The sequence below is a fragment of the Pipistrellus hanaki genome (genome assembly GCF_964339955.1).
Source record: "Pipistrellus hanaki genome assembly, chromosome: 6".
NCBI lineage: Eukaryota > Metazoa > Chordata > Mammalia > Chiroptera > Vespertilionidae > Pipistrellus > Pipistrellus hanaki.
In genome coordinates this window covers 83,796,488-83,807,546 of record NC_140508.1, presented here as the reverse complement: position 1 = coordinate 83,807,546, position 11,059 = coordinate 83,796,488, and positions in this window count along the sequence as shown.

Below are 11,059 nucleotides of genomic sequence, written 5' to 3'. Positions count from 1 at the left end.
GTGGGTGGAAGTGCCTCCCAAAGATCCCACATGGCCAGGGCTTGGGTGAAATGGGACACTGGTGCCCAAGAACTTGACGTTTGTCATATACCACCTCTCGCAAGGTACCTTCCCACCCCCCACTGACAGGGGGCACTCACCTTGCTCCATGCAGAGGAAAACTATCTGTGGCCTCTGCATCTCCACAGGTGGGACCAAAGGGAATACCCTCACTTAGTGCAGGGCCTCGTGCTTCTCACCTCCCAGCTATGCACCCTGTTTGGAGAAGAGGCAAGATGTGAATGAGGAGCCGGGAAGCATCCCCATCTGCCTGTGTTTATGATGTCCCCAGCTTTGGGTGGAGTCCACGTGGTTGCTAACATAAGCAAACTTGAGCACATACATTGAGGGTCTGGGGTCTGGAAGGCTCTTCACTTAAACCACAGTATCTACGGGTTCCCATGACACACAGGGCCCTCCCTGCAGGGGATGCTACCAGGAAGCACTGGTTACCATGGCACAGTTCATCCATTGGTGAAGCATGGGGTTGTGGTACAAAAGAGCTCATTCTTCAGTTCTAATCCCAGCCCAGCCATTTCTTGGCTGTAGATTGTTGGGCCAACCAGTTAATAGGAAGAGATGTGAAATGAAGAGCCTCGGCCAATAGAAGAGGTAGATTTGGAAAGTGCAGACAGGAAAACAGGAAGGCAAGGCCAGGAAGTTAGGGCTTAAAAGGAATACTCAGAACCAAGGACGCAGTCCGCTGGGTCAGTGGTCAGTTCTATGACATAGCAGGTCAGGAGATGGGGAAGGACCAGCCAGAACCACCTAGAGCAAGGATGTTGCTTTATGTAAGTCTTGGATTTTTAGGGCAAAGATGGTAATTTTCCCTCTGGCCAATCATGTTTATTCACACCAGTTCCCTATTGCTGAGCTAGCTCTTGCTGTGTGCCCTCACCGGGATCCACATTTCCTCAGCTCTTGGTGAATCTCTGTTGTGTGCACAGAGGTGTCAGTCTAGAAAGGCTGCTACTGCAGACAGCAGATGTGAAGGCCAGGGAGGAGCAGCCAGGAGGCACTGCCAACCCAGATTCAGAGACATTGAAAGAGACTGACAATTATGCACACTTCACTGACTTAGAATAGAATGAAGAAATTTGCCCTCTCTTGGCCTGTAAATGGTCAGTCCTGGGCTAGACAGAAAGACCATCGGCACCAAGATGAGGCAGAAGTAATGCCATGGAAAACACAGGTGATTCCGAAGGTAAAATGAACAGAATCCTAAGCCATGATGCTAACAGATTATATTGGGCCAACAGCCTTAGGAATAAATGGTCGACCCAAGCTGCAGGGCAGTTCTAAAGATGAGACATGATGGCCATTTCATCTCAAAGCCCTGGCTTGCCTGCCTCATCATCTAACTAGTCTGAGCTCCTTAGCCAATGATGCCAGCTCCAAATCACAGCCGAATAAAATAGGGAAGCAGGCAAAGTAAATCCAACTAGAGGAGACCAGCTGAGATTCAGCCTTTTCCTAATTCCCATTCAAGGGTTCCATGTTGGAGGTTTTCCCTGTATCCTTATTTAGAGGTTATCAAATGCAGGGTCTTGGCTTCACCTCCCAGAGACCTGCCTTTGAGGTCACACACTGTCTGAACAACAGGGCGAGAAGTCAGTGGCAGAGAATAGAAGGGCTCCTCCAGCACACATCTCAGAGTCAGGGACATGATCCTGAGAAGCACAGCAGAGATGTGTAAGTCATATTTGCTCATATAAGCAGATTCTCTTCTGGTTCATTAATAAGCAGAGAGAGACTTCTGCATAACATTGGCTGTCTATACATCTGTCTTATAGAGACCAAGGTCATCTCTTGCAAAGGCCATCAGAGGGACTACATTCACCCTCTGAAAGCCATCCATAAATGTTAGGTCCCCAATATGAGCAGTCAGCGCCCACAATGTTAGACCCCAGGCCTGCCATCCTAGTTATCTAAGAAGTTGGGGATACCCATTGGAGCTGATACAAGGGATGTGGGAGGTCTCAGGATGGCAGAGGGCTCATAGGGAAGAGCTATTGAAACATCCTTCTGGATCTGAGAGGTGCTTTGGGTGGTGAGAATTGAACCCTGATCCCTGGTTGGAATGTTCAGAGAATGAGGGTCTGGGGACCTTAGAGTGTTGAACAGAAAGGCAATGTTATGAAAGACTGAAGCTCAATGTAAGTAATCTAATTTGTGGGTCATTGATGAGTTGGATCTTTAGATTTGGGGAGAGGAAGGGGAATGTGATGTAAACTGCCACAATTGCAAAACTGAAGTACACATATTTCAGCGCCTTTGGGCTTGTGAGTACAAATCAGTAGACCTCTCATATGATGGTTCAACAAACCCTCGGTGCCTACCATGCCCCCATCTCTCCCATGGAAGATTAATGATATAAGATGTTTCTTGGGTCAAAGCACCCAAGACAGTATAGAGGCTCAGAGGGCAAAGTGCTCTCATTCCAGGTCAAATCAGTCTGCTGAAGGGTCAGACACAATACTAGTGCTCATATCCTCCATTGGTCTGTAGATTGTTAGAAACTTCAAGCACAGTTTGCTAGTCCCAGGTCACTCCTGTGAGTGGAACTAGGATATGTAATAGCTATACGGAAGAACTTGCTGTCTGCCAGAGAGGACAGGCTGTTCATCTCAGCAATGGTCCAGCAGAAGCCAGGCATCTCTTTAAGGGGAAGCAGGAACATTGCTGTCAGGGCCTTTCAGTTGCTTCCCCCCAGGAGGGTGAGAGCTTATGGAGCTGGGATCATGTTTGAACTCTCTCATTCCTGCAGAGCACAAAGCCAAGCAGGTTGTGCTTGGTTTATGCAGGTTGAAGATCCCTGCTCTCCTGCCCGAATCTCCCTACCACGCAGGTCAGATGCTGCTCTGCTACAGATGTAGGGCTCATCCAGGCTGGTTATCACCGGATAGCCCAGAAAGAACAGCCGCTTTTGTATAGAGCCAATACCCAAGATCTCAGAGTAGACTAGCCATATGTCAGACCCACTGGCGAACAAGGCTGTCAGTGGTAGCCAGAACCAGTAAAGATCCAAACAGGACCCAGAACAGGATTTTGCCTACCACATACATTATCTCCAGAAGTTAATTCTACCCCTATGCCCCACTCCCCACTTGAGGCCTGTTGGAGCAGACTGCAAAGCAAAAGCACAGTGACTGTTGGTACATAATTATAACCATCCCTACTATTATCTATCTCATTGCCAGCTGGACCCTGGGCTAGGCCAGGCTAACCTATATTGGCAATCAGACTCAAAGCACTTTTCTACCTTCTCTTCCCACCCTATTATCGTACTACTCAATGAAAGGTAAAGGGTCGGGCTTCTTCTACCATTGCCTTGACTACTGGGCACCATCATAGCCCTCTTGGATCATCATGGGGTTCCCACTCAACTCCCTGGAGACTGGCATTTTCACGTCCACTGGACACATGCCACTGCGTGAGACTGAAGTCTCCACGGTGTCTGCAGCCTCTTCCGTGCACCCCGACGGCCTGCACTTGTACAGTTTGGGTGTTTGATAGATAAAGCACGTATGAGAAGCGAAAACAAAATAAATCAACTTTTTTAAAAGCCAGCACTGTGCTGTCAATGTTCTTTTTGTTTTCCTTTTTTCTTTCCAATTCTAGCTTTAAAAAGCAGAAGTAAATAATGTCAGGTCAATGAATATCAGATATATTTTTTGACGTACATTACAGTGAAGTGTAATCTTTTTACACCTGCAAGTCCATCTTATTTATTCTTGTAAATGTTCCCTGACAATGTTTGTAATATGGCTGTGTTGAAAATCTATACAATAAAGCTGTGACCCTGAGTTTCATGTTTTCCTAAGATATTCGCACTGGTGTCTTCCTAATGTTGGGTCAGGGTCAGGTAGAGAAGAATGATAGAAGAAAGAGGAGAAAAACCTATTATCAACTAGGTTTCATTATATTTATGTTCACTAAATCCTTAGATCTCTGACGCTGGAAATATTCTCCCCTCTTTGCGGATGAGAAAGTGGAAGTTCATAAATATTAAGGGATTTCATGTGATTACACATTACATTATAAAAGGGTTGGGTCTAAAACAGTTTTTCTCAAGTGTGGTCCATATAGCACTGGCCTTAGAATACTTGGGAAGTTTATTAAAATGCACACATCTTTAAGCCCCGACAGAATCACAGCGTCAGGCTCTGCATATGACATACCACCCCAAAGCTCAGTGACTTGAAACTGCAGTCCTGTAGTGAGTCCAGCTGGGGTGTGGCTGATCTGGGCTGAGCTCAGCTGATCTCAGGTGGCCTGCTCATGTGTTAACTATGGGCTCAATCTACTCTAGGCGGGGCTTGCCTGGGACACCTGGGCTGGTACAGCTCTGCTCCACGTGTCTCTTACCCTAGGCGACCGCTTCTCGTGGTGATAGCAGGAGCATTAGGGAGAAAGTCCAATCATGTTATTCTAAGCCATGTTGGCAACATCCCATTGGACAAAGCTAGTTGCATGACAATACTCAAAATCATAGAGTAGGGAAAAATACACTCCACCCCTTAACATAGAGACCCTGCTTCTCAACGTTCCAATAAATGCTGGGATTAGGTACCAAACTAATGGTGCCAGACACAGCCTTTAACCCTCTCATCTCAGAGTGGTCCACAGATTACCTATGCCAGTTCACCCAAGAAAATCCTAAAAATGCAGAGTCTAATTCAGTAGGTCCAGGAGGGTCCCAGGAATCCATGTACTTACCCAATGCCCAGGTGACAGTTAACACAACTGTTTTAGACCCATCCCTTTTATAGTGCAATGTGTAATCACATAAAAATCCCTTAATATTTATGGACAATTTTCTCATCTGCAATGTGAGTCCAGTGCTATTCTGTTGCTGCTGTTTGCTATAGAGAGAGAGATAGGGCCCGAGGTGACAAGGAGACAAACCAGTTCCCTAAGGTATGAGGCTGCCAATCTCTGAGTTGGAGCACATGTTCTACTTTCCAAATGAGCAGAAGAAACAGCCAGAACCAACTCCTTAGAGTGTCCTGGTTCCCTAGTCCTAAGTATGAGCTAGAAGCATGAGCCACAGGGTTGGGCCCAGGGTTCGCTTTGCTCTCACACAGGCTTGGGAACGCTGGCAAGGTTCTGCAACCTAAGGGACCGAGGTATAGTGCCCAGCAGACCCCGTAAGCCACAGAACCCGGGAACACGTGCTTCCCAGCTTGAGTCCTGAGTGAGGAACCTGGAGGCCAGCCAGCCAGTAATCCTCATCCCGTTGTCCTTGCTTTTATTAATCTCACTTAGTCTGCCCACTGTATTTATGCTTTTTTGCCACAAATATAACAGTTGGCATTGGGAAAAGAAAATATTTTTAAAGGTTAACACTTTACATATCTCCTAATAACAAATTTACTGTGGGGCCTATCATTTTCCCCCAACTGAAAATATCTTTTAAAGAGTTATTATAAAAATAGCATATACTCACTTGAAAACCTCAATTCAAAATTGTTTGAGGCATAAGATGAAAGTAACCACTTCTCAAAGGTACTTGTTAATATTTTTATGCCATTCCAGACCTTTCTATCTATGCAAATACACACACACACACACACACACACACACACACACACACACACACATACACACATTCTGAGATAAGCTTCTTTCCACTTAACTCCATGGAAATATGCTTAAATATCCCTTATCTTTCTTGACAACTTCCCAGTACTCCTGAGCCTGGGTGAACTGGTTTGGGTGTGTCCGGATTCAGGTGTTCTCACAGTGATGCCTTTGGGACAACATGCACAGGACACCACCCCTGTGTGCCCTGACCTGGACACTGACCAGAGTGGCACAATCCCCTTTACCTGTCAGACCGGAGCCCGGTGTAGGTTTGCAGAATCTGGGATATTTTACAGCCTAAGAAGCATCAACCTGCTCTCCACTCCGAGTGCCTGAGAGCTAGAGGCTGCTAACCCAGACAATCACCACCCTCCCAAGTGGATGGTTGAATGTGGAGCATAGCTTTAAGAGCCAGCTGAGCCAGGAGGAAGGTTATCACCTCCTTCTGAATGAAGAGGACCCTGGTGGCTCTATGTGTCTAGAGGGAAGGTGAAGTCATCCCTCTATAGGTCACAGGGTAAGCAGGGCAGGACCAAGAAGCCATCCTTATTATCATGACTGGCTCCATCTCACCCCACTCTCCTCCACTATATCTACAATGCAGAGTAAAAGCTGGGAATTCAGCCATCAGGCCCAAGAAGAGCTTCCTCTGGTTAAAAGACACAGGAGCTAAAATGAGAATCATCAGGGGTTGATGCTGAATCATGCTTTGCTACCTAGAAGATGTAAAGGGCCTCCAAAAAGATGAGGCATTTCAACCCTCCAAATGGTCTGCACTCACCCAGAAAATTGGTCAATCGTTCATTGCCAGCTCCTGGGAGATGAAATAACATTCAGAAGAACCTCTGTGGGAGAGAGGACCTTATAGAAATGCATGCTGAGGATATTAGCTTTCATGCCCCCTTTGGATCACCCCCGAGGGAGCACACTGTCTGTGGGATGTATACAAGGCCAGGTAAAACAGAAGGGTATCATTGAATACTTAGCCTCACCTCTTCTCCATGGCTGTGCTCACCATGTCTAAGCAGACCTCTTCATGTTTCCCACAGGGACAGCCCTGGTGCCTCCCCTCAGGCGCTACACCTCTCTTCCTGCCCAAGGTTCCTGATGCTGTGCTGAGATGCCCATAAGAACCCACTCATATGTGTGTCACTCAGGAATCAGGGGCACTAAGCCCCCATGGGGAAACCTCAGATCAAGAGGAGACTGGAGCCTGCAGACAAATGCTTCCTCCTTTCTTTCCTCTGAAGATGGTTCTGGGCTGTATTTTTCATAACTTTTCAAGTGGTTTCAGAGTAATCAAAGGGACTCATAGAAATAGCCAACTCCATAACAACCTTATGTTCCTCCCTCTCTCTCCTGCTCTGATTTACACCCCCACCCTCCTTGCTTCCTGGATTCATATCTACACTAACAAAAGAGTAAGATGCAAATTGACCACACCTTCACGAAGCCCACCAGCCAATCAGGAGTATGAAAATTAACCCAACAAAATGGCAGGTTAATTTGCATATGCAGGCGCCGAGCAGCTAGGGGCTATGTAGCTGCTCTGGGCAGTGTGGGAAGGCAGAAAGGAGGCTCTGGCTAGAGTGAAGGCGGTGCCATCAGCCAGGGGAAGGAAGGCCCATTCTTGCACAAATCTTCATGCATTGGGCTTCTAGTTTCCAAAATAAAACATTGTCTGAGGCTTTGCATTAAGAGGATAACACCTGGTAAATTTGGCTTCAGCTACACACACTACCCCATCCTCTAGCTATTAGTAAAAGATGGGACCCTGTCACACACACACAGGGTGGCCAGCTATCCCAGGCTCATCCGAAGGATCACGTGTTAATTTGCAACTCAGATTTGGGAGCAGGGGTCCTACCATCTCATATTTTTGCTGAAAATCAAAAGCCTGCCCCAGTAAACAGTAAGAGGGACTATCCGTGGCCCCACAGGGAGCCCAATTTCACAATTAGCACAATCAACGGCCAGTGGAATAAGGGAGTTATCTGGATGGGAGATTCAGGCCTACACAGTCAGGAGCCATCAGCAATTCTGTCATCCTGCCCTTGGCAGGACATGTCTCTTGAGGAACCCTGTAGGCAGCTAGTTCCCAACGGGGGAAATGTGCCAGAAAAAGATAGGGGGCAGGGGAGTTCCAGCCAACACTTAATGCAGATCCAAACCTCTTCAAGGCTGATGCAGCTCCCTGTGCTGAGAGCCCAACCCTAGCTAAGTCCTCTACCCCCACAAGCTGTAGGATGTCTGAACAGGCAGAGAAAAATAACACTAAATCTCAGCTTCCTTCTCCTCCCCTCTCTTTCCCTCCACCACGGCTTGGCAGCTCCCACCTCTGAGCAAGTTCAGAACTTCCCTTGTAAGGAGGAACAAACAGGAAAACATCCCAGACACATGAAAAGATGCAGGGGTTCAAAGCAGAGGTTCGCTTTGAGGAATGAGAAAAAGTGCCTGCCCATGAACTCAAGTCCCTGTCAGGAAAAGGAACACGTTCTACAACAAAAACAAAGGCAGAAAAACGTTAGGTTTAATAACTGAACTCACGAACCCTTTTTTGTTTTTGTATTCAACAAAACAAATTATTGACAACTCTAATCAAGATAAAGCACAAATACTCAAAATGAGAAAATTGAAAAGAGATATGATAGTGATTGAGGAAATTACACAGTATTCTAAAAAATGGTAAATAACTCTGGCTAGTATGTTTTAAAATCTTGATCAAGTAGGTAATTTTGGAAATTTATGAATATTACCAAAATTGTTTTTTAAAAATACAAGACCCAAGTGGACCAATTAACAGAGAAGAAAATTTTAAGCTGTTAATCCTCTCTCCTAAAAGATACAAAAACAGATAGCTTTATGAGTGGACTTGATCAAACTTTCAAAAAACATTCTTATGCTGTTCTACTATTCCAGAACAATGAAAATAAGGAAAAGCTTCCCAATCAAGCTAAAATAGCACAGATACCAATTCTATAAGAGTAAACACACACACACACACACACACACACACACACACACCCTCAAGCCTCAAGACCAGTCACATTTAAAACTGCCAAGATTTTTACTAAATAATATTTATTATTACATTTAGCTGCTTTTTAAGAATCCTAAGCCATGCCCAAGAAGCCTGTATGCCAGGAATTCTAGAAGAGCTCAATGTTAGGAAGTCTCTAGGGAAAAGGATAGAGACATCGTATCTTCGTAATAAGTACTGAAAAGGCACTTGACAGAAATTAATATCAATCTCTGATTAAATATAATAGCATCAGTGAGCTAGTAAAATACTTTATTAGCACAAGAGTTAAAATAATGAGTAGCAAGCATTATCATCTACTTCTCTGTCCATCCAGGCTAAAGGGGTTGTGTGACAAGACCTGGCCAGTAAGCTTGAGCCCAGATGATGGCATCAATCCTATGCTGCACTGTTTAATTGCTGCATATTTCAATGCGGAAACTCTACAGCATGTTCTCCCCGTTTCATCAGTCAAGGGGGTCTGTGTTTCAGATAGCACAGCCACAGGATGGGGAAGCCCCATCAGGCCGGGTCACTGAGTCCCCGCATGGAGAACAGCAGTCGCTCCTGGGGGTTACCTGGACCTCCAGAACTTTGGGGTACTTGGCCCCTGAGCATTTGAAGTTCTACATTACTGCAGAATGCCTTATATAGCCCATGTATTAAATAATAAAGAAAAACTTGTGTATTTCCATTAAAATAAATGCTTACGTCGTTGCTTTTACTGTTTTTTTTGTTTTGTTTTGTTTTGTTTTTTTGCTAATGCCAATCCAACTAATATAATTAGACAAAAAATAAAAAAAAAAATAAAAAAAATAAGACTACTGTATGGTTACTATTGCTGGATAACAAATTAGTCCAAACAACCATTTAAATTTTTTCAAGACTCTGTGGATCAGGAGTTCAGGGAGGGGTTATCTGGCCAGTTCTTGCATGGGTCTGTCCTGTGGTTAGAGTGAGATGTGGACTTAGGTTATGGTCACCTTTAAGCTCTTGTTGGGCTGGATGTCCCAGATGGCTCACGTACATGGCTGCTGTGGATGCTGGCTATTAGCTGGGAGGTCAGCAGGGCTATCAATTTAGGTCTACACGTGACCTCTGAGTCAGACTCATCACTTGGCCCCTGCCTTTGCTCAGAGTGAGTGTCCCAAGAGATTCTGGCAGAAACGGAGCAGCCTTTTTGGACTTGGCCTCTTATGTTACAAAGGGTCATTACTGTTGAATTGTACTGGTTGTGAGGGACTTACTGAGGTCAACTCTGATTCAGAAGGGGAGGACATAGACTTGTCCTCTATTTTAAAAAAGCGCCAAAGAATCTGTAGACAATAACTGAAACTACATAGTACCCATGTAGGGATGTAATCCGATCAATTCCTTGGGATTTCTTGTCACACTAGATATTAGAGACAATTTTCACATCTGTCAAGATACAATGCGAATAAAACTGGTTTGATGTTATTAAGCATCCATTGATCAAAGGCAAGAGAAAATGACAGGGACAACTTCTCTCTTACAAGTCATTAAAGCAGAGTTGTTGTTTCTTTTCTTTTTTTTCTTTTTTTTTGTCTTTTGGGTTTAGTTCAATTCGATTCATTTTATTGTTCCCAGTACCTCCATTTATGTTTCTGTTTAAGACCTAAGAAAGACATATTATTCCTTTGCTTAATTTTAAATTATATAAATACATTCACCTGGTAAAATAATCAGAATATTACTGATACAGTTAGGCCCTCTTTGGCCACCAACCCAATATCTAGCCCCTCCCCAATATAAACTGAAAAGTCTTTGGTCCATCTTACTACTCCGGATCTTCTCACTTCTCTAAGCAACCATGAGGACAAACGGGTTCCAAGGCACTATTCCGGGGATTAAAATCTAGGAAAAGAAATGGGTTTACCTGATTGAGAAGATGAAAGCAAGCAGAGAAGGACCAACTTTAACAGGCTGACACCAGCCTGAAATAATGGGCAAAGCTGCCCCCAAGATTTATGCCATATCCCACCTTTCAGCTCCATCAGGTTCCGTGCAAAATTAAGAAGCTAGGTGAGGGATTATCCTCAGAGGGGAATACATCTGTCTCTCTGAGAATGGGCTAGGAGAGCAATCAGCCATCACTAATGGTTCCAAGTAGGGCCCCAGGGACACCCAGATGGTTGTGGCATCCAGTTCCCCAGAGATGAGTGATGCTGCCCAGGGTGTGGAACAGGTGCCAGCTGAAAGAGCCTCAGAGAAGTGCCACATGTCCACACAGACCGCGGTGCCGTCAGAGGAAGTGTGCTAAGGCAGCTCATGACCTACTTGGCACATGCTGAAAGGTAAAGTGTCCTGGTCACAAGAGACAGACAAGCACATGACATATGCAGAGAGAAAACCGCTGGCCAGTTTTCCATTTCCTGTGCCACTGGAGGGGGAAAA